We start from the raw sequence: 24705 nt of genomic DNA on the forward strand, positions 1-24705 counted from the left end.
AAATTATTTGGTGGTCTGATCTCAAGGATCTTCTTGTTCTTACATTCCAGCTGTCTCTGTGACATCCCATCCCTGCTGAATGTGACGGGGTCAGGAACACCCGCTATCCCGGCCTCTCCCATTTGGCCAGGAAACACCAGGGACGTGTATCCTCAGCAACAGAAACACAGCTCATTAGTGAACGTGAAGCTGCAGTTAGGAAAGGAGTCTGTGTTTGTGGGATTTCAGCCTCTGACTCGTAGGCAGACCAGTTCACTCCCTTTAGATGTGGTTTCCCCTTTACTCCAAGCCTGGGGCCCGGATCCTGTACATGGTCACGTGGTGTTGAGGGCACTGCAGCCTGTACCCCTCTACCCTAGTCAGCTTTCCACAGGTGCTGTCCGGGTGCTGAGTCCTGACCTTTACTGGTGTCTCTGAGGTTAAGGCAATGACAGCCACCTGTCAGCTGCAAGTTGGGGTTTTGAGCACTGGGCCTCTCGCAAGAGTCACTTGCTTGTTGGTGTTAACTAAGTTCTTTCTCCCTTGTTAAGTCATCAGTTATCTGGTCCCTATCTTGGGACCCTTCTCCTTTCTCTCATTCACTACATGCCTCCCTCTGCAACAAACTTTCCTCCATCTCTTCTAGAATCATAGTATGTGTGCTTTTATGTTGCCAGAACTGAACATTTAGGGATTAGGCCTTCAATTTCCCTGCTGTTTCGAGCAAATATCATGCCTTTTGTTACTTATCCCAAGCTGTCCTGGTGAGAACAGAAGCCCATGAGGAAGGTTTGACAGAGGAAACCATCACAACTGACCGATTTTAATTGAGCAATGTATTACTGGAGACCCAGGGGGTGTTAAGCAGTTTAATTAATGTTTATGAGGAATGAAGACTTCCCATTTAAAAACGAAAATGTGGGCCTTACATCCCCATATCCATTTCTCCATTGTGTTGTTATTCCCTTTACATGCTTTGTAACTTAGCAGACTCTCCTCGAGTACCCTGATGAGACTAAGCACCTTGCTGAGCACGGGGCTGTCAGAAGTGAATGAAGCCAGGCTTTGCCCTCAAGAAGCACATGTCTGGGCTCGGGCAGGAGCTGAGTAGTGACAGTCCGCAGGGGTCACTGCATGTTCAAGAAGGTCCTAGGAGCTGGGGACACTCAGGATGGGCATTCACACGCTCCTGGCTGGTGCAGGAAGGGCTTCTGCGGGAGGTACCCCAGGGGGATGCTCCAGGAAGGAAGGGGATCATTCCAGGGAGAGGCAATGGACTTGGTGGGGTTGGTCAAGTGTAGGAACCCAAAATTGGAATGCCAAAGAAAGTTCGAACTACCACACAATTGCACTCATTTCACATGCTAGCAAGATAATGCTTAAAATCCTTCAAGCTAGGCTTTAACAGTACATGAACTGAGAACTTCCAGATGTACAAGCTGTGGAATATTCTTAAAGAGATAGGACATACCAGACTACCTTACTCATCGCCTGAGAAAGCTGTATGCAGGTCAAGAAGCAACAGTAAGAAACTTACATGGCAATTTTATCTCAGGGTCCTTTGCCTTTTCTAAATCCAATTTGTACATCTGGAAGTTCTTGGTTTGGCATTGCCTTTCTTTGGGATTGGAATGAAAACTGGCTTTTTGTAGTCCTGTGGCCACCACTGAGTTTTCCAAACTTGCTGGCATATTGACTGCAACGCTTTCACAGCATCATCTGTTAGGATTTGATATAGCTTTGCTGGAATTCCATCACCTCCACTGGCTTTGTTCCTAGTGATGCTTCTTAAGGCCCATTTGACTTCACACTTGAGGAAGTCTAGCTCTAGGTGAGAGACCCACAGCATCATGGTTTTCTGGGTCATTAAGACCTTTTTTGTATAGTTCTTCTGTGTATCCTTGCCACCTCTTCTTGATATCTTCTGCTTCTGTTAGGTCCATACCATTTCTGTCCTTTATTGTGCCTATCTTTGCATGAAATATTCCCTTGGTATCTCTGAAGTTCTTGAAGAGATCTCTAGCTTTTCCCATTCCATTGTTTTCCTCTATTTCTTTGCATTGTTCACATATGAAAAGGCAAGAAGTTAGTATACTGAAAGATGTACTCCCCAGGTTGGTATGTGTCCAATATACTGCTGGAGAAGAGCAGAGAAATAGCTCCAGAGGATGAATAGACTGAGCTAAAGCAGAAACAACACCCAGTGTGGATGTGTCTGGTGGTGAAAGTTAAGTCCAAAGCTGTAAAAAAACAACATTGCATAGGATGGAATGTTAGGTCCATGAATCAAGGTAAGTTGGAAGTGGTCAAACAGCAACTGGAAAGACTGAGCATCGACATTTTAGGTATCAGTGAACTAAAATGAACTAAAGTGGGCAAATTTAATTCAGATGACCATTTTATATATTGCTGTGGGTAAGAATCCCTCAGAAGAAATTGAGTAGCCCTCATAGTCAACAAAAGTCTGAAATGCAGTACTTGTGTGCAATCTCAGAAACAGCAGAATGATGTCACTTTGTTCCCAATGCAAACCTTTCAATATCACAGTAATCCAAGTCCCCAACCACTAATGCCAAGGAAGATGAACTCTACGAAGACCTACAAGACCTTCTAGAACTAATACCAAAAAAAAAGATGTCCTCTTCATCATAGAGGACTGGAATGCAAAAGTTAGGAAGTCAGGAGATACCTGGAGTAACAGGCAAGTTTGGCCTCAGAGTACAAAATGAAGCACGGCAAAAAAGCTAAAGAGTTTTGCCAAGAAAATGCACTTCCATAGCAAATCTTCTTCCAACAACATGAGAAACAGCTCTACACATGAACATCACCAGATGGTCAATACCATAATCAGATGGATTATATTCTTTGAAGCTGACGATGAAAAAGATTTATACAGTCAGCAAAAGCAAGACCTGGAGCTGGCTGTGGCTCAGATCCTGAACTCATTATTGCAAAATTCAGGCTCAAATTGAAGAAAGTAGGGAAAACCACTAGGCCATTCAGTATGACCTAAATCACATCCCTTCTAATTATACAGTGGAAGTGACAAATAGATTCAAGGGGCTAGATCTGGTAGACAGTGCCTGAAGAACTACAGACAGAGGTTCATAACATTTACAGGAGGCGATGATCAAAACCATCCCCAAGAAAAAGAAATACAAAAGGGAAAAGTGGCTGTCTGAGGAGGCCTTGCAAATAACTGAGAAAAGAAGAGAAGCAAAATGCAAAGGAGAAAAGGAAAGATATGCCCATCTGGATGCAGAGTTCCAAAGAATAGCGAAGATAGATAAGAAAGGCTTCTCATGTGAACAGTGCAAAGAAATAGAGAGCAAAATACATTCACCTGAAGCTCTTGCAAAAATGGGCCCATAGCGTGCACTCACTAAGATGTAGTCATCAAATTTTAGGCAAACGGCATATCGTTTCTTAGACTGTGAGCAATTTCTTAGACTGTGTATCAGTTAGCTGTTGGAATAATAATACTGGATAACAAATACTCTGAAATGCAGAGCTTAGAACAGTTTATAATCACTTTTGCAGTGGAAGGTTGGCTATGGAGCTTGACTGCTCCACTTTGGACTTCACTGGCTGGGCCTGCAGGTTCGTTCACATCTGCTCCATGTGGGGTCCAGCCTGAGGGTAGCAGCCATCCAGGGGCAGCTTCAGCAAGGCTGTGCCAGAGCTGGAAGGGGCAAGAAGAATCCTGAAAGATTTCTTAAAGCCTGGGCTCCCTGCAGTCAATGCAAGGCCAGGTGAGCAAGCCCAAGGTCAAGTGGCCGGGGATTCTGATTTTTGTTGAAGGGAGGAGCTGCAGTGTCTCTTGGGAAAGGCTGTGCACACAGGGAGCAGGGGTGCTTTGGGGCCAACAGTAAGGGGCCGTGGGCGGTGCTGGCATTTCCTCCTAATGCAGCTTCTAGAGGGGAGTTTCCAGGCAGGGTGAAGCCAACACTCGCCTGAACAGGGTGACTCCAGGGGCCTGGCTTCAATTAGTGTCCTTCCTGTGCTTGTGCCAAAACCGACCTTCAGGCTTCGTAAATGCCTGCTTTCTCCTGCTCCTCAGAGTTTGGGGGAAGACTGCACATTTCAGGGAAAAGGACTGGTGTGAGTTTGAATCTTCAAAGTGGGGATGAGCACAGGCCTGTAATAACCCTTTCTGGAAGGATGGGAGAGGAGTGGAGGTCCCACTGCAGGAGCACTGGGCAGCCTCTCTCATACTCACCAGGCTGTGATGACCGTGACCTTGTGAGCAGCGTTGAACTCCACGAGAAGACTTGCTGTTTAGACCCAAGGTTAAAATGTCTTCCCTTTGCTGTTGTTGTTCAGTCACTAAGTTGTGTCTGACTCTGTGACCCTGTGGACTGCAGCACACCAACCTCCTCTGTTCTTCACTATCTCCCAGAGTTTGTTCAAATTCATGTCCTTTGAGTTGGTGATGCTATCCAGTCACCTCTTCCTCTACCACCCTCTTCTTCTCCTGCTGCTGCTGCTGCTGAGTCGCTTCAGTTGTGTCCGACTCTGTGCGACCCCATAGATGGCAGCCCACCAGGCTCCCCCGTCCCTGGGATTCTCCAGGCAACAACACTGGAGTGGGTTGCCATTTCCTTCTCCAATGCATGAAAGTGAAAAGTGAAAGTGAAGTCTCTCAGTCGTGTCCGACTCTTAGTGACCTCATGGACTGCAGCCCACCAGGCTCCTCCATCCATGGGATTCTCCAGGCAAGAGTACTGGAGTGGGGTGCCATTGCCTTCTCCACTTCTTTTCCTACCCTCAATCTTTCCCAGCATCAGGGTCTTTTCCAGTGAGTCAGCTCTTGGCATTAGGTAGCCAAAGTATTGGGGCTTCAGCATCAGTCCTTCCAATGAATATTCAAGGTTGATTTCCTTTAGAATTGACTGGTTTGATCTCCTTGCAGTCCAAGGGACTCTCAAGAGTCTTCTCCAGCACTACAATTTGAAAGCGTCAATTCTTCGGTGCTCAGCCTTTTCCATTGTCCAGCCCTCACATCCATATATGACTACAGAAAAACCATAGCTTTGACTATATGGACCTCTGTCTGCAAAGTGATGTCTTTGCTTTTTAATATGCTGTCTAGTTTAGTCATAGCTTTCATTTCAAGAAGCAAGCGTCTTTTAATTTCATGGATGCAGTCACTGTCCATGGTGATTTTTGGAACCAAAAAAATAAAATCTGTCATTGCTTCCATTTTTCCCCCTTCTATTTGCCATGAAGTGATGGGACCAGATGCCATGATCTTCATTTTTTGAACGTTGAATTTTAAGCCAGCTTTTTCAGTTTCCTCTTTCACCTTCATCAGGCGGCTCTTTAGTTCCTCTTTGCTTTTTGCCATTAGAGTGGTATCATCTACATATCTAAGATTGTTGATTTTTCTCCCAGAAATCTTGATTCCAGCTTGTGATTCATCTAGCCCAGATTTCGCATGATGTATTCTGCATGTAAGTTAAACAGGGTGAGAATATACAGCCTTGTTGTACTCCTTTCCCAATTTTGAACCAATCACTTGTTCCATGTAAGGTTCTAACTGTTGCTTCTTGACCTGCATTCAGGTTTTTCAGGAGACAGGTAAGGTGGTCTGGTATTCCCATCTCTTTAAGAATTTTCCACAGTTTATTCTGATCCATTCAGTCAAAGGCTTTAGCATAGTCAATGAAGCAGAAGTAGATGTTTTTCTGGAATTCCCTTGCTTTATGATCCACTGTTGGCGATTTGATCTCTGGTTCCTCTGCTTTTTCTAAACCCGGCTTGTACATCCAGCAGTTCTTGGTTCACATACAGCTGAAGCCTAGCTTGAAGGATTTTGAGCTTTACCTTACTAGGTGCAAAATGAGTGCAGTTGTCCAGTAGTTTGAGTTTTATTTGTCATTGCCCTTCTTTGGGATTGGAATGAAAATTGACCTTTTCCAGTCGTGTGTTTTTTATGTGTTTTTAGATGCGTTTCTCTCAGTTCATTGAGGAATTGCATCTTTTTCTGGGCTCTCTGTCATTTGCTTTCTACTCCTTGGGAACCTCCTGGGAGGTGTGCCTGGCTCTCCAGGGTCCAGCCCTGGGCAAGTGCTGGGAGGGAGGCAGGGAGAGGCAGCCACACAAGATGGGTTAGCGGGTAACTCTGCCTCTTTCTCTAGCCTCCTCAGGGCTTGGGAGGAGGATGGGGACAGTGATGGAAGGAGCTGAAGGTGATTGCTTTGCTAGCTTGTAAAATAATCTCTCCTCTTCCCTGCCCTCCTTATGCTGCATGACGAAAGTATCTTCTTCTCCTACGGAAAAGAGAGGAGCAGGGAGGACAGTCTTATAGTTGGACTTTCCTATTTTATGTGCAAGACTATATTGTGAAGTGAAACATCACATTTCTCAATATACTGTTCATTTATTAGATTAAAAAATTTAGCAAGAGCTCTAAAATTACACTTAAGCATAATATTGAGTAATATTTTTTGAGAGATGTGGAGGAAATGCATCCTCAAATTTTTCGTGAAGGGGTAGGAAAAACACCACCAGATATAACAAGTGACATATTTAATAGTGAGCTTGGTGAACATCAGATGCTCAGTAATTGTATCCATGATGGCAACGATGGTGGTGCTCTCTCTAGTTCGTTTTTGGTGGAGGAGATTAAAAGCAGAGAATGCCAGGCTGAGCACTGCCATCCAGTGCCTTCTTCTGGAGGAACCTCTCAGCCATCCCTTCCCTACTGGAGAAAGCCCAGGAAAATGAACCCAGGAAAGATCAGATTCTAAAACCAAGCCATGTATATACTTTAGAAGTTACACGTTTTTTTTTTCTTGTCTTACAGTGGATGTTTCTAAGAGACAATTCAAAATAGTTACTGCAAGAATAGACATGCTGAAAATCTAATGGTGCAGTTCTATTTTGTTGAATCAGAAAAGAGGACTGGATAATGCCGAGTCCTAGCTATGCAGCTGACAAGAAAGATTATCATGTTTTGTGCTTCAGGGTGTGAACTGATGGCAAAAATCTGTCCGTATTACGGTGTAGGGAAGATGAATTCAGATGAAAGCATTCAGTGATAAATGTTATTTTCTTTTTTTCTTCAAGCTTCACTTATGGCTGAGATGCTAAGATAGTTGATCCATTGGCAGTCTTTCCTGAGTGTCCACTGTGTATAAGAACCATAATCATGGTTCTAAATCTTGTCCAGTTAAACAATTCTTGAACTTGTTTTATTTCCTTCAGGGCAAGGAGTGTTATTTCCATGTATATCAGGGTTAAAATAACATTGCCACCAAAGAAATAACACCTCCCCATAAAATAAGCAGAGAATTCAAACATTCGGTGACTCAGCTACTGTATACTTATATACTCCACAATTACATTCTCAAAGTCTTGTACTGAATGGGAATAACACATTTTAGACAGAATTATGGCTTAGTTAGTTGACTGATGCCCCACTGAAGATGAAATGGCTTGATAATGACTTGATTTGTTCATAATCTCTTACTGAGATTTCTTTTTTTTTTTTTTTTAGGTTGCTGTTCCCCTCTTTTTTTTTATTTTTTTTATTTTTTAGTTTTTTATTTTTTAAATTTTAAAATCTTTAATTCTTACATGCATTCCCAAACATGAACCCCCCTCCCACCTCCCTCCCCATAACATCTTTCTGGGTCATCCCCATGCACCAGCCCCAAGCATGCTGCATCCTGCGTCAGACATAGACTGGCGATTCAATTCACATGATAGTATACATGTTAGAATGTCATTCTCCCAAATCATCCCACCCTCTCCCTCTCCCTCTGAGTCCAAAAGTCCGTTATACACATCTGTGTCTCTTTCCCTGTCTTGCATACAGGGTCGTCATTGCCATCTTCCTAAATTCCATATATATGTGTTAGTATACTGTATTGGTGTTTTTCTTTCTGGCTTACTTCACTCTGTATAATCGGCTCCAGTTTCATCCATCTCATCAGAACTGATTCAAATGAATTCTTTTTAACGGCTGAGTAATACTCCATTGTGTATATGTACCACAGCTTTCTTATCCATTCATCTGCTGATGGACATCTAGGTTGTTTCCATGTCCTGGCTATTATAAACAGTGCTGCAATGAACATTGGGGTACATGTGTCTCTTTCAATTCTGGTTTCCTCGGTGTGTATGCCCAGAAGTGGGATTGCTGGGTCATAAGGTAGTTCTATTTGCAATTTTTTAAGGAATCTCCACACTGTTCTCCATAGTGGCTGTACGAGTTTGCATTCCCACCAACAGTGTAGGAGGGTTCCCTTTTCTCCACACCCTCTCCAGCATTTATTGCTTGCAGATTTTTGGATCGCAGCCATTCTGACTGGTGTGAAGTGGTACCTCATTGTGGTTTTGATTTGCATTTCTCTAATAATGAGTGATGTTGAGCATCTTTTCATGTGTTTGTTAGCCATCCGTATGTCTTCTTTGGAGAAATGTCTATTTAGTTCTTTGGCCCATTTTTTGATTGGGTCGTTTATTTTTCTGGAGTTGAGCTGCAGAAGTTGCTTGTATATTTTTGAGATTAGTTGTTTGTCAGTTGCTTCATTTGCTATTATTTTCTCCCATTCAGATGGCTGTCTTTTCACCTTGCTTATATTTTCCTTTGTTGTGCAGAAGCTTTTAATTTTAATTAGATCCCATTTGTTTATTTTTGCTTTTATTTCCAGCATTCTGGGAGGTGGATCATAGAGGATCCTGCTGTGATTTATGTCTGAGAGTGTTTTGCCTATGTTCTCCTCTAGGAGTTTTATAGTTTCTGATCTTACATTTAGATCTTTAATCCATTTTGAGTTTATTTTTGTGTGCGGTGTTAGAAAGTGATCTAGTTTCATTCTTTTACAAGTGGTTGACCAGTTTTCCCAGCACCACTTGTTAAAGAGATTGTCTTTACTCCATTGTATATTCTTGCCTCCTTTGTCAAAGATAAGGTGTCCATATGTGTGTGGATTTATCTCTGGGCTTTCTATTTTGTTCCATTGATCTATATGTCTGTCTTTGTGCCAGTACCATACTGTCTTGATGACTGTGGCTTTGTAGTAGAGCCTGAAGTCAGGCAAGTTGATTCCTCCAGTTCCAGTCTTCTTTCTCAAGATTGCTTTGGCTATTCGAGGTTTTTTGTATTTCCATACAAAGCTTGAAATTATTTGTTCTAGTTCTGTGAAAAATGTGGCTGGTAGCTTGATAGGGATTGCATTGAATTTGTAAATTTCTTTGGGTAGTATACTCATTTTCACTATATTGATTCTTCCAATCCATGAACATGGTATATTTCTCCATCTATTAGTGTCCTCTTTGATTTCTTTCATCAGTGTTTTATAGTTTTCTATATATAGGTCTTTAGTTTCTTTAGGTAGATATATTCCTAAGTATTTTATTCTTTTCGTTGCAATGGTGAATGGAATTGTTTCCTTAATTTCTTTTTCTACTTTCTCATTATTCGTGTATAGGAATGCAAGGGATTTCTGTGTGTTGATTTTATATCCTGCAACTTTACTATATTCATTGATTAGCTCTAGTAATTTTCTGGTGGAGTCTTTAGGGTTTTCCATGTAGAGGATCATGTCATCTGCAAACAGTGAGAGTTTTACTTCTTCTTTTCCAATTTGGATTCCTTTTATTTCTTTTTCTGCTCTGATTGCTGTGGCCAAAACTTCCAGAACTATGTTGAATAGTAGCGGTGAAAGTGGACACCCTTGTCTTGTTCCTGACTTTAGGGGAAATGCTTTCAATTTTTCACCATTGAGGATAATGTTTGCTGTGGGTTTGTCATAAATAGCTTTTATTATGTTGAGATATGTTCCTTCTATTCCTGCTTTCTGGAGAGTTTTTATCATAAATGGATGTTGAATTTTGTCAAAGGCCTTCTCTGCATCTATTGAGATAATCATATGGTTTTTATTTTTCAATTTGTTAATGTGGTGAATTACATTGATTGATTTGCGGATATTGAAGAATCCTTGCATCCCTGGGATAAAGCCCACTTGGTCATGATGTATGATCTCTTTAATGTGTTGTTGGATTCTGATTGCTAGAATTTTGTTGAGGATTTTTGCATCTATGTTCATCAGAGATATTGGCCTGTAGTTTTCTTTTTTTGTGACATCTTTGTCAGGTTTTGGTATTAGGGTGATGGTGGCCTCATAGAATGAGTTTGGAAGTTTACCTTCCTCTGCAATTTTCTGGAAGAGTTTGAGGAGGATAGGTGTTAGCTCTTCTCGAAGTTTTTGGTAGAATTCAGCTGTGAAGCCATCTGGACCTGGGCTTTTGTTTGCTGGAAGATTTCTGATTACAGTATCAATTTCCGTGCTTGTGATGGGTCTGTTAAGATTTTCTATTTCTTCCTGGTTCAGTTTTGGAAAATTGTACTTTTCTAAGAATTTGTCCATTTCTTCCACGTTGTCCATTTTATTGGCATACAACTGCTGATAGTAGTCTGAGATTTCTTATAAAACTATTATGTATATTTGGATTCTTACTTTGAGATTCTTGTACTTTGATAATTGAACCTGAAATAATTTCCTAACTAAGTCAAATGTGCTAAGTTTTCAGAATAGGGCAATGAAGAAGGATTATTTAATAATTATTGGCTTGGACATAATATATAAATTTGGACCCCCACCAAATATACCATAACCCAAATACAACTCCAGAGAGTTGAATATTGCAAATCAAATGATAGAAACACTAGCAGAAATTTTAATATTTATTAGTTCTGCATAAAAATGACAATTTTCATGACTTCAAAAGAAGCAACCAGTGAAGAAAAAATGAACAGATTTGAAAATATTAAAATTTAAAACTGCTATACAAATGAAGAGACAACATACTGGGAAAATTTGCATTAAATTTGTGACACATAAATGATTATCCTGTGTTATAATTTTATAGCTCATTCTAATGTATAAGAAATGAATTGGCATCCTAAAATTGATAGATGTAAAGAATAATCGCTCTCATTTATTGACTAGTTTCTGTGCTCACATAGATTTACAAAAATCAGATGATACTGATTGCTTTGTGCACAGAATGCTTTCTGACTAACTTTTCTCACATGCCCAGACTGTGTTACTAACTAGTCTTCTAAATCACACTTTCCAGGGGTTGCAAAGTGTTTCATTGGTCAGGAAGAACAACTCAATTTTACTTAAATAAGTTTTCAGTGCTAGATGTAAAGGTTACAGAAATCTAATTGAAAGTGATTTTTCTATTGTCTCTTCTACTTACGAAGCCCTGGTCTGCTGTTAGAATGATGGTTATGGAAAAATACATCCCCTTGTACTATACAGAGAAGCACATCTGATACTGTTTTTATCAACAAGTTTTAGGGAGTTTTTGCCACTGGAACCTGTTTTAGTGAAAGAGGAAGTATCAGTTGAGGGCCCATGCTTTTCACAATGTCATCAGTTATCTTTAAAGGCTGTAGTAAAGCGAACACGTTAATTACCATCCTTGTGAGCATTTCTAGGGTGGTGATGACTGTAGTGTTATATTAGGGCTCTCTGTCAAGCATGTCATTTCCTTATCTTGCTTTTATAGCAGAGGAAATAAAGGCACTAGAGAAGTGTCTTTGAGGTCACACAACAAGTTAGCAGCTGATAAACATTAGAACCGGCAGCTCCGGAATTCCCACTGTGTGTAATTAGTTCACTGCAGGCAGGAAGTGGCAGCATGGGGGATAAATGGCAAGCGTGGTGTTTGGGGACCTGGAGGCTGGTAGAAATTCTCTGTGTTCTTCTGAATGGTTAATTAAGTTAGTTTCTTTCTGAGGTTCTCACTGTGAAGAACTGGGAGGCCTCTCAGCCAGGCACCTTACTCCTTAGTGTGAAAGGAAACAGTAGTCACTCTCTAGCATTTTGATGAGCTAGCCAAGTGGAGGATATTGGCTGAGGGGCTGGGAGGGGCAGCAGCATTAGTAGTTTCTTGGGCCTTTCAGCCTCCTCCTGAAGCTTTTGGAGTTTCTGAGTGTGGTTTTGATCCGTAGCTCCTGATGGACCCCCGAGGAGGCTGGGAAGCGTGATGACAAGAGCAAAGAGGCAGGAACTTTCTGACTCTTTATAAGCTCCCCCTCTTTCCCAGCAGCTCTGGATCCCGGAGCTGGTAAGCACTTGGTTGACTCACGGAGCACATGCTTGCCTTTTTTTCTTTTTCTCTTTTCGGTCTCCTTAAGAGAGAGAGATTTGGAATCGGTGTTCTCCATCCTATTCTTAGGCCTGTGACAAATCATTAGGTAGGAGACAGTGCAGTGTTTGGAAGCTCCATCAAGAGATTTGATATGGAAAATTCTAGGGAGTCCAGAGGCAGTCTGCCAAGTTGGAATCAGAGGCTGGCTCCATAAGATGCTCTAACAAGCTCATTAGATTCTGGAATCATGATGATCTTAATTTCATTGGCTCCCTTTTAAGGCCATGACTAAGTATTTAATCAGCAAGGGCTGACTGGAGAGAGAGAAATCTGCTTTAGAATGTTGAGAAAGGGGGAATTTGGAGCTCATTTCTCTTCTGTCCACTTTGGAAACAGCATGGCAGGCTTCCCAAAGCTCTACTACTTCCCATTGCTTCCATCCTGGGGATGAGGTTCATTGACTGGCAGATTAGCATCACCTCCAGGTGGTTCTTCTGCCTCCTCAAATCTGAGAAGCACTGGTATATAAGGTATAAGTTGTTTGACTATAAAAGATAGCTTGCTGAAATCTGTCTTCCTGATTATATTTTCTTTACATATTTATAGTCCTTTGATATTTTAATAATGTAAACATCTTTTTTTAAGATTGTTTTTCTTGTAAATTATTACATTCTCACTCTAAAAGCTTCAGAAAATAGAGAAGAGCAACTTACCCTCCAGTTTACTTGTATATAACATTTTCTTTGTTTTCTGTGCATAATTTTGAAGAACTTCATGTTTTTCCTGATTGTAAACATAATATATGATCCTTGTAGAAAATCAAGAAACTAGGAAAAAAGCATAAAACAGAGAATGGAGAGCATGCTACATATTAGGTTTTGAAGTTTTACATAGTGTAATAAAGAGGCGCTGCCTAGTCTTTGCTTCTTTCCTTTGCTTCTTTCCTTTGGTTTCAGATATTGTTTTTAGTTCTTATGCTACTTAGAGATTATTTAAATTTTATATAATTTTATTTCAATTTGATATAATTTTAAAATTCTATTTTATTTTATTTAAATATAATTTAAATTTGATGTAATTTTAAAAGATTCTGGTGTTATCATAAATGTCTCACATATTTTATCTTGCGATTAGAACAGAGAGTTTATTTTCTTTTACATGCAATTGAGAAGCTTATTTGACTCCTTATCAGTGGGCGTGTTCTATATAAGAATCCTCTTTGATCAGAAACTTCCCAGAGGGTAGAAAAGCCTTCACTGTTGAAGGATGCATGACCACACTTTTCTCCACTGGCCTGATGGACTGTCTTCCAGGGGAAAAAAGATGGACCAGTAAGATTGCTAATCCCTAGAGAAAGTTCTTTTTTTAAATTTTTTAAAATTTAAATTTATTTATTTTAATTGGAGGCTAATTACTTTACAATATTGTATTGGTTCTGCCACACATCAACATGAATCCGCCATGGGTGTACACATGTTCCCCATCCTGAACCCCCCTCCCACCTCCCTCCCCATACCATCCCTCCGGGTCATCCCAGTGCACCAGCCCCAAGGATCCTGTATTGAACCTGGACTGGCGATTCATTTCTTATATGATATTATACATGTTTCCATGACATTCCCCCAAATCATCCCACCCTCTCCCTCTCCCACAGAGTCCAAAAGACTGTTCTATACATCTGTGCCTCTTTTGCTATCTCGCATACAGAGTTATCGTTACCATCTTTCTAAATTTCATATATATGCGTTAGTATACTGTAGTGGTGTTTTTCTCTCTCACTTACTTCACTCTGTATAATAGGCTCCAGTTTCATCCACCTCATTAGAACTGATTCAAATGTGTTCTTTTTAATGGCTGAGTAATACTCCATTGTGTGTATGTACCACAGCTTTCTTATCCATTTGTCTGCTGATGGACATCTAGGTCGCTTCCATGTCCTGACTGTTATAAACAGTGCTGCGATGAGCATTGGGGTACACGTGTTTCTCAAGTCAGCTGTTTCGAAACGTCTAGGCTGGAGAGTGCAACTGCAAGCAGCAGGTTTTTGTTACCTGGACTCTTGGCTGAGACTGGAAAAATGCAAGAGAATGAATATTTGCCCAAATCTCTACCTTTTTGGGCTTCCCTTTCAGTCAGTAAAGAATCTTCCTTGTAGTGCAGGAAACCCAGGTTCAATCCCTGGGTCAGGAAGATCCCCTGGAGAAGGAATTCGCAAACCACGCCAGTATCCATGTCTGGAAAATCCCGTGAACAGAGGAGCCTGGTGGGCTGCAGTCCACATGGTCAAAAAGAGTTGGGCACAACTGAGTGACTAACACTACCTTTTTAGGTCGTTTGAGAGGAATCTAGCATATGGTTTTGAGTGTCTGTGAGTAACTGGCTTTGGTGTTTGAGGCAGGCAGGGGACATTTGGTGGTGATTTTCCCTATAACATCTTCGCAACACCTGTTTTGGAATATGTCTTTGTCCTTGGTAATGCAGAATGCATTGTGTCATGTGAAGAATTCACTGCATTCATTTTTCATATCCATGGACTTGACTCTGCTCAAGTCTAGTTGTTCCAAGAGTAGTTGATACAATTTACCACCCACAGGATCACAGTTCAGTAACTAAAGTAATAAGTATTTCCAAATTTCAAATGTTACCTTATTCAGATAACATTTAAAAAGAGGTTCAGTGTACATTTCTAAAAACTCCAAGTAACAGCTCTAAGAATCCTCTCCCCACTCTCTTGCCTTATAGTTTCCCATTCATCTCTCCTCAAAACTCATTTTCACTCCTCTGATCCACATCTTCTTTCAAATTCTAGTTACTTCTTCCTTCGCAGTTCTTCACTCTCTGGATCACTTTAGCCCCACAGACATCTTTTAGTTTTCTTTTGATAATTTCCAACCAGGGAGAATCATGAAATAACCCAGCAACAGGAATTTGTCCATTTTGTGGGTGGGGCAGTGGGTGTGGCTGCAGCAGAACCTGATAGGGAAGGATTGTGACAACTTAGTTATTATTAATAATAATAACTGGTTTTTTGTTGCTGTTACTCAGGCTTCAAGTATGCCCTGGAGTCCATGCTTATTGCCTTGATAACTGAATGGAGTCACTAAAATGAGCTGTATAGAATTTGTTAGGAGTATTACAGTTTTTCCAAAGAACAAATATTATGTGATGCATGAAGCTGGGCTGATCAGGACTGAATAGAATTGGAAGATAGCAGATCTGAACCCAGCTGCCGCAGATCTTGGCTGATAGCATCTTGTTCTTGTTGAGAAGCTGGTTGAGCAGGAAAGGGAGTGTGGTATCACATTGGCCAGCTTGGCATTTAAATTTGCCAAAGTTTGATGTATTGCAACATTTTTTAAATGTCCCTGTGGTAAATTTCAACGCTTCAGTCTCCTGTAATTCCGCATGTTATTCTTTTTAATGAGCTTGACATCTTTTTGTAGCATTGGTGCATGTCCAGTCACCCATGGTGCTGAGCTGTGTTCTCTATTGTGACACCTGGTCCCAATCCTATAGAAGCTTACACTCAAAGCCACAACTGCTTCTATTTTTATTAATAGGAGCTTAGGATTTTTCCCCAGGCATATGTTGGCTTGCTGTATCATTTTTTTCTTTTTGTAGAGGGCAGGTTGCTCTTTTGGATTACGTAGATATAGATTCTTGGAAAAATAACCACTGGAGAGTTTTGAGGAAGTGAAAATTAGATGGAAGGATGGTCTTTCTGTGATTGATGAAAAGGTCTCTGTTGTGGAAGCAGGGTTCAGAACGGTCTTGTTCCTGCTCCTCTAGCATCTTATTTCCTCATCTCTCCCTGTGAACGTCAGGCTACAGTCACACTGGTCTCTGTGGGGCCCTCAACATGCCACCTATGCTTTGTCATAGAGCCTGGCATTTGCTCACTTCTGCTGGAAATGCTCTTCCCCATTGATCTGTGAGCCTGCCCCCCTCACTCCCTTCAGATATAAAAATGAGCCTCTCATCAAGGACATCACTGGCTATGCATCTGTAATTTTACTCCCTACCTTCAGCCCTTTGACAGTTCGTGTAGAGCCTCCTCATTTTTTTCCCCTTCTCCCCCTTATCAGTTATCAATAGCTAACATGATATACATGTTGCTTATTTCTCTTGCTGATCTGTCACTTGGAGAGAACCTTCCTGAGAGCATGGTAGGGTGTATCCCTCTGCTGTTCCTCGTGCTTAGATTCCTGCCTGGACCTTCATATAAATATGATGCCAAATGAAATGCTCAATAAATATTGACCAATAGAAGGCAGGAAGGAGGAGAGATTGTGAATAACTCTTGCTAGCTTCTCCCTGTCATAACTGTCCTCCCCACACTGTAGACAGCCCAGTGTCAGCTAGCCCACTCCCCCACACAGAACAGTGTGTGATTTCCAGGTGCATTTGGAGGCTCCCAGGTTCTGGCAGGCTTCAGGGTCAGTGACCATAGGAAGTAAACTGTCCTTAGTGATTGGTGTATGGAGGTGGGTCCCGTGACACTGTGAACACCTTTCTCTCCTCATGGTTCTGCTTGTTTCATACATTTCTAGGAAGTTAACAGGTAGTAACAGAGGCAGCCTGATTGATTTCTGGGAGTATATTTGCTATGATATAGGTGAATGGACTCTTTGGCCCTGGGATTCCTTTATCCTTTGTCCATGGATAAAAAGCGTATGACTTACTTATCGTTTAATCCCACACCTGGCATTAGCGGTGGCGATAGGTGAGGCGTATGAGGAGACGACTTGTAAATAGTGATAAGATGGTGGGGGCATGAAACTCGGCTTTTTACCTCCCAGGAGAGTCTGCTGGGGTTTTGCTGAGTCCATAGCGATTCTTAATTAACTGTGCAAGCATTCTGTTCCAGATAAGACTGTAACAGTTGCCTGGGGGAAAATTCTTTTGAGCCAATATTTGTTTGATCTTTGTGTAGAGAGTATTTTGGCTCTGCTGTTCATGCTCTAGCAAAGTTCCCATAATAAATGCCATTTTCAGGGATTTGCCATATTTACACACAAGGTCAGTCCTGGAAGAGGTTAAAGGATTGAATCACTATCTAAATAGAGGGTCTAAAGGGTTTCAAATGAATCTTTAAACATGAAAATCCTTTGTTTCCATCACTTGACAAATATTAAAAACCTGTGATAAGTACTCTGGGGGAAAATTCAAAAATACAAGGTAAGATGTTGGCCCTCAATTTGCTTGTAACCTACTTGTGGAAATAAGACTTTAATCAGTATATGTGATACAATGCACTTGTACTGAATAATGGTAATAATGGCTCTGCTTTATTGGCTAAAGAGCACCACACCATCCTAGTACTTCCCTAAGCATGAGCTGACCTGCTCAGTCCTCCCAGTGAGGCAGGTGCTGTTGGTCAGTATGGAGTTCACATGGAATAGACAATGCTGGGGAATTTGGAGAAAGGGGAGAGAAGGGAGCGGAGATGTGACGAACCTTCAGGAAGAGGTTTGTCAGCCCCTAAAGATGGGGAAACAGATGTCTGTGGCATGGGAAGAAGAAAAAGGGCTTGATGGACATTTGTTGTTTTTCCTTGTGATACTGTCTTTCTCTCTGGGAAGTTGTTTTACCCTTCCTTGACTCTTGGCACAGGTGCTTCTGGTGAAGGGCACCCAACTATAGCAGGAAAACATGGAATGTCAGTGTGATATATGTGTAAAGAATAATGAATACAGAAAAGGATATTGAGGTGGTAGAGGGCATTTGTGATTTAAAAGGGGTCTCTGCTGCTGCTGCTGCTGCTGCTGCTGCTAAGTCGCTTCAGTCATGTCCGACTCTATGCGACCCCATAGACGGCAGCCCACCAGGCTCCCCCATCCCTGGGATTCTCCAGGCAAGAACACTGGAGTGGGTTGCCATTTCCTTCTCCAATGCACGAAGGTGAAAAGAGAAAGTGAAGTTGCTCAGTCATGTCTGACTCTTAGCGACCGGGTGGACTGTAGCCTACCAGGCTCCTCCGTCCATGGGATTTTCCAGGCAAGAGTACTGGAGTGGGGTGCCATTGCCTTCTCCGAAAGGGGTCTCAGGGAAGGCTAATTAAGACATTTGGGTGAAGATTGAAGGAGGAGAAGAAACAGCTATGAGGTACCTCTGGGCAGAGCCTTCTAGGCAGCGGAAGCAGCAAGTGCAAATGCCCTGGGGTGGCCACATGCTTGTTGGTTCTAGAATCTTCAGAGGCCAGAGACTCAGGAGAATGGTGAGCAGGGAGGAGAGTGGCAGCAAGCAATGCACGCCTGTCTCCTGCTGGTTTCGGTGATGATGATGGTGGTGGTGATGTAGGAGGAGCTATGAAGAGTTTTTGAGTGCGTGGAAGGACAGTTTGGTAGCTGAACCTGCTGCCTCCATGCTGGTTTCAGTGATGATGATGGTGGTGGTGATGTAGGAGCTATGAAGAGTTTGAGTGCATGGAAGGGCAGTTTGGTAGCTGAACCTGCTGTTTCCATGCTGGTTTCAGTGATGATGATGATGGTGGTGATGTAGGAGCTATGAAGAGTTTGAGTGCATGGAAGGGCAGTTTGGTAGCTGAACCTGCTGTTTCCATGCTGGTTTCAGTGATGATGATGATGGTGGTGATGTAGGAGCTATGAAGAGTTTGAGTGCATGGAAGGGCAGTTTGGTAGCTGAACCCGCTGCCTTCAGCCCAGTGCCACTGGAGCTTCTCTGCTTCTCACTGGCAGTTCCACTCAGTAGCTCTCCATTGCCCGTCTGTTGCTCACATGGGCAGAGGCACTTCAGCAGCTTTACGTCCATCACCTGGCAGGTAGGAAACCAGTGATACAGCTCAAGCCCAGGGTGAGAGCACCCACGTGAGCTGAACGACACCCTCACCTCAATCCTCACAGTATTTTCTGGACCTGCAATTCTGAGGTTTTTCTTTGATTTCCTGCCTGGCACCGATGTCCCTGCTGGAACCACAGTCTGGCCTGAACTGCAGCCCCCGTGGCTGGGTCCTTGGCTTTGCCTGATTCTTGCCATCCTTCCCCTGCCCAGCCCACCCCCTGTGTTGCTGGGAGTCAGTGCTGGTCCTAGGCTGTGTCTGTAGCTGTGTGGAGCTCTGTGCTGAGCGGAGAGCTGGGAAGGTCCTCAGCAGTGCTGAAGGCCTCCTTTCCCGACCCTTACATTTTTGGTTCTCTCCCCATCACTGTGTCTTCTGGGATAACAGACAAGAAACTGGAATTAGCTTGGTGGCCTGTGCTTCTTCAGACACACATGCTGGACCATTTCCAGAGTCCTCGGGGCAGGGCTGTGACGTGTGGAACTCCCTCCAGCCTGGATTTGCCCATGTCTGATCGTTCCCTTTGGTCTCTGAGGCTGATCCACTCAGTTATAAACAGAGGCTGTTCCCAGGAGGATGGGGAACTGGGGTGGGGGATGGGGATCCAGACCAGGCAGGGCGAATGGAGGAGGAGGCAGATATGAGGGATCTAAAGAAGACGCGACGGAACATGATGCAGCCTGCTCTAAGGAGATTCAGCAAAGAGCAGGACCAGAACAAGCATTTAAGGGCTTAGGGATGAATATTAATTAACAAGTTGCAAATGCAACAAGCATTTTCCAAAAGTCTTATAGCTGAGACATGACCAACTTATGTAAAGAAGACCGTGTCTGCCTTGGAGACCCTGAGAGGGTACAGGTGGGGCTGGGTCCATATGGGTTAAGTTCAGGTCAGATGGTCAAGCTAATGTTTGCTCTAAGGGTCAGCCACGGGGTCACTGGTGTGAGGACACACCCACACACACACACATACGTGCACACTGTCACCCATTCAGTCCTTTGGTTTCTGTTTTCAGTTGCTGTTACTTCTGTGTCAATCAGTTCTGTTAATAAAAACCATTTCAGTGCCAAGGGGCCCAGTTCTCAAACTTACAGACCAAAGACTTACTGAAAAATTCCCTAGAGTAAGAACCTGGTTCCCTAGGGGTACACATAGCACATAGAATTTTCTTTAAATCTCCTGTGAATCAAGGCATGCTACTGAGCCCCTGTGGTGCTTGAGAAGAGTAATGGGGTCAAAAATATCATTATAATAAAAATATAGTATTGGTGTGATCCTAGACGGCGGTTAAACTAAGGCATGCTCCCTCTTCGAAGAAAAATGCTGACTTAGAGTTAAGGAGTCCTCTCCTGCCTTAACCACTTACTTTCCTGGGAAGTGGATTGAGTTGACGTTTAATCAGCTTCCAGGATATCCCATGAAATGCTTAAAAAGTTTTAAATGCAAGTTATTTTCTGAAGAGGTAATTGACCTGTGATTCAACATTTACAGGCTGCAAAAGAAATTCAGTGAAAGCCCTTCCTCCAAAAGAATATCAGGGAAAACCCTTCCTCCTCACCCTCCTCAAAGTTGGCTGTTTTCTTCCTCAAGGGAACTCATATTACCAGTTTCTGCTCTATTTTGTTAATATACAGTAAAATGTGCTCAACCTATATTAATATTAAGGATAATCAAGGTCATTTTTCTCTCTTTAAGAACCTTCTATATAAAACAAAGTGAGCCAATCAATCATTTATAGCTCTATTTTGGAACTTTTATTGTAAGTCTGGTAATTACAAAGTTCCTAGGTCATGGACAGAGGAGCCCGGTGGGCTACGGTCCATGGGGTGGCAAAGAATCAGACACGACCGAGTGCAGGCACACATACACTCACGTAGATGCTGAAGTCTGTATTTGCTACTCAGTGTTTTGTTCCTCAAGCTGGCAGCAGTAACAAGCACCTGAGAGCTTGTGAGAAAACAGAATCTCAAGCTCCACCCTAAACCCCCCCAATCAGAGTCAGCATTTCATACTGCAAAGTGATTCTGAAGCAGCTGAAGGTTTGAGAACCCATTGCCATGTCTCACTGTCACAGCATTGGTCTCAGGAGCAGAGTAAGCCGAGGTCCATGTGGAGTTAAAAAAAGAAAAAAGGAGAGCTGGTCCTCAGGAAGAGCTCTGCTCCTCATCTTATTCTGAGGGCTCTGTTTTGTCGCTTAAGTTATAGGAGGCTGATCTTTTCTTAATTTGCGACCCAATTAAGGTACTAGGTATACTTTTTGTGCTTTGATTTTTAAATTCAGAAATCTTTCTCCTTCCTTCCCTTATGAATTGTTCTTAAACCTTTGGCACTTGCTGCTTGTTGCTTCCTTGTGGGGCGAAGCTGGGCTAAGTAAATAAGTAATAAGCAAATGTTAGTAGGAAAATGTAGAAACAGTCAATCAGATATAAATTGATGGTTTCTGGTTTGATGGATACATATGTTTATGGTTGTGGTTTTACGTTATGTTTTGCAGGGTGTTCATACATTTTATTAAATTTCACATTTCTGAACAATTTAGACTTGATATGTGCTAATTTCAGTGTGATGGAACTAAATAGTTAATGGGATTCTGAAAATAAATATAAATTCCTTTTAAGAGTTGTCAAACTTCTCTTGGAGGAAAGAAGGAAACTTTTTGTTTTGTCTAAGCAGAGGAGTAGAGGGCAAAAATGATAGAAAGTCCTGTGATGGGTGAGCCTGTAAACTAGTGCAAATAATTTGAATTTAGGAACTTGTAGAACATTTACAAAAAAGGAAAGTAGAAAGTAGGTCATGGGACTATATTGTGAGGGTTTTTTTGTTTGTTTTAAACACTTTAAAAATGTTTCCAATCACTAAAGTGTTTCCCTTCTATAAATAAGATAAATACATAATCCATATCATTAAAAACCTGCTAACGTAATACTTTTTTTGGTGCTAATGGGATACTTTTTTGAGTGTGTTGTGGCAGAGTTGGAGGATGAATGAAACAGAAACAAGCAAATACCTAACAAACCCCTGCCTTCTTAAAAATGAGACCATTAAGCCTAAGCCAGTGGGGCCAGTTCTGCTACTGATGGGCGCAGGATGCCTAAGGGAGAAAGGAGGCCAATCCAGGAGAGGAGATGCCAGAGAAAGTGGTTGAGGGAAGAAAGTTGTCTGACTATGGGAGTGAAATGTCAGATTTAACACTGAAATGAGAACCGCTTTGCCAGTGTAATAGTGGAAACTTAAGTTTTTTGAGCACTTGGATAATTGCTTACACCCGCAGTAATTCTAATACTAGAAATCTGTTTTCCAGGGAATGTCTGAAATTAAAAGAAATCTTTGGCATAAAAATGTGAAAGTGTAATTCATAATAAAAATTGAGTTAATTTTCTAAGGAGGGAATGGATGAGTAGATTATAGTACCTCCATAGGATGGGACATTCTGCAGCTTAAGTAATATTTATGACATGTTCTAAATTAGGTATGAAGCAAGACAAAAATAGTTTGGAAAAAATGACAGGAAGGAATTTTGATTGTTGTGTATATGTGATGGTTTTTTAAAGAATTTTTATTGCAGTATATTATAATGCTTATATTAATTTCAGGTGTACAGCAAAGAGAATCAGTTATACAGATACATATATCCACTCTTTTTAAAATTGTTTTCCAATATAGGCCATTATAGAATATTGAGTAAAGTTCCCACTTTTATACAGTAGGTCCTTATTAATTATCTATTTTATATATAATAGTGTGTATATGTCAATCACAATATTCCAATTTATCCATCCCCTACCCCTGACTCCCTGGTAGCTGTAAGTGTGTTCTCTTACATCTGTAACTCTATTTCTGATCTGTAGATGAGTTCATTTGTACCCTGTTTTTAGATTCCACATATCAGTTCAGTTCAGTCACTCAGTTGTGTCCGACTCTTTGCGACCCCATGAATCGCAGCACGCCAGGCCTCCCTGTCCATCACCAACTCCCGGAGTTCACTCAAACTCATGTGCATTGAGTCGGTGATGCCATCCAGCCATCTCATCCTCTGTTGCCTTCTTTTCCTCCTGCCCCCAATCCCTCCCAGCATCAGAGTCTTTTCCAATGAGTCAACTCTTCTCATGAGGTGGCTAAAGGACTGGAATTTCAGCTTTAGAATCACTCCTTCCAAAGAACACCCAGGGCTGATCTCCTTCTGAATGGACTGGTTGGATCTCCTTGGAGTCCAAGGGACTCTCAAGAGTCTTCTCCAACACCATGGTTCAAAAGCATCAATTCTTCGGCGCTCAGCTTTCTTCACAGTCCAACTCTCACATCCATACATGACCACTGGGAAAACCATAGCCTTGACTAGATGGACCTTTATTGACAAAGTAATGTCTCTGCTTTTCAAAATGCTATCTAGGTTGATCATAACTTTCCTTCCAAGGAGTAAGCGTCTTTTAATTTCATGGCTACAGTCACCATCTGCAGTGATTTTGGAGCCCAGAAAAATAAAGTCTGACACTGTTTCCACTGTTTCCCAATCTATTTGCCATGAAGTGATGGGACGAGGTGTCATGATCTTTGTTTTCTAAATGTTGAGCTTTAAGTGATATTATATATTTGTCTTTCCATGGCTAACTTATTTCACTAGAGATGACAATTTCTAGGTCCATCCATATTGCTGTAAATGGCATTATTCCACTTCTTTTTTATGGATGAATAGTGTTCCATTGTATGTATGTACACCACATTTTTTATACCCATTTGTCTGTCATTGTGGACTTCTAGGGTGCTTTGATGTCCTGGCTATTGTAAATAGTGCTGCAATGAACATTGGGGTGCATATATCATTTTGAATTATGGTTTTCTCTGGATACATGCCTAGGAGTTGGATTGCTGGATCATATGGTCATTCTATTTTTAGTTTTTTAAGGAACCTTCATACTGTTCTCCGTAGTGGCTGTACCAGTTTCCATTCCCACCAACAGTGGATGAGGGGTCCCTTTTCTCCACCCCCTCTCCAGCATTTACTGTTTGTAGATTTTTTGATGATGGCCATTCAAATCAATGTGAAGTGACACCTCATTTTAATCTTGATCTCCGTTTCCCTAATAATTAGGAAGGTTGACAATCTTTTCATGAGCTTTTTAGCCATTTGTATCTTTGGAGAAATGTCTTTTCCTAGATCTTTGGCCCATTTTCACTTTTTTTTTTTTTTTTTTTTGCCAGTTGAGCTGCAGAAGCTATTTGTAGATTTTAGAGATTAATCCCTTGTCAGTTGCTTCATTTGCAAATGTTTTCTCCCATTCTGAGGGTTGTCTTTTGTTTTGTTTATGGTTTCTTTTACTGTGCAAAAGCTTTTAAGTTTAATTAAGTCCCATTTATTTATTTTTGTCTTTATTTTCATTATTCTAGGAGGTAGATTGAAAAATGTATTTCTGTAATTTATGTCAAATAGTGCTCTATGTTTTCCTCTAAGAGTTTTATAGTGCCTGGCCTTACATTTAGATCTTTAATCTATTTTGAGTTTATTTTTGTGTATGGTGTTAGGGGTATTCTAATTTCATTCTTTTATGTATGTTGTCCACTTATTGAAAAGATTGTCTGTTCTACATTGTATATTCTTGCTTCTTTTTCCATAGGTTAGGTGACCATAGGTGCATGGGTTTATCTCTGGAATTTCTATATATCCTGTTCCATTGATCTATATTTCTGTTTCTGTGCCAATACTATGCTATTTTGATTACTATGGCTTTGCAATATTATTTGAAGTCAGGGAAACTGATTCCTCCAACTCTATTTTTCTTTCTCAAGAATGCTGTGTCTATCAGTCACTTCAGTTCAGT

This window comes from Ovis canadensis, chromosome 2, assembly GCF_042477335.2.
Source record: "Ovis canadensis isolate MfBH-ARS-UI-01 breed Bighorn chromosome 2, ARS-UI_OviCan_v2, whole genome shotgun sequence".
Taxonomy (NCBI): Eukaryota; Metazoa; Chordata; class Mammalia; order Artiodactyla; family Bovidae; genus Ovis; species Ovis canadensis.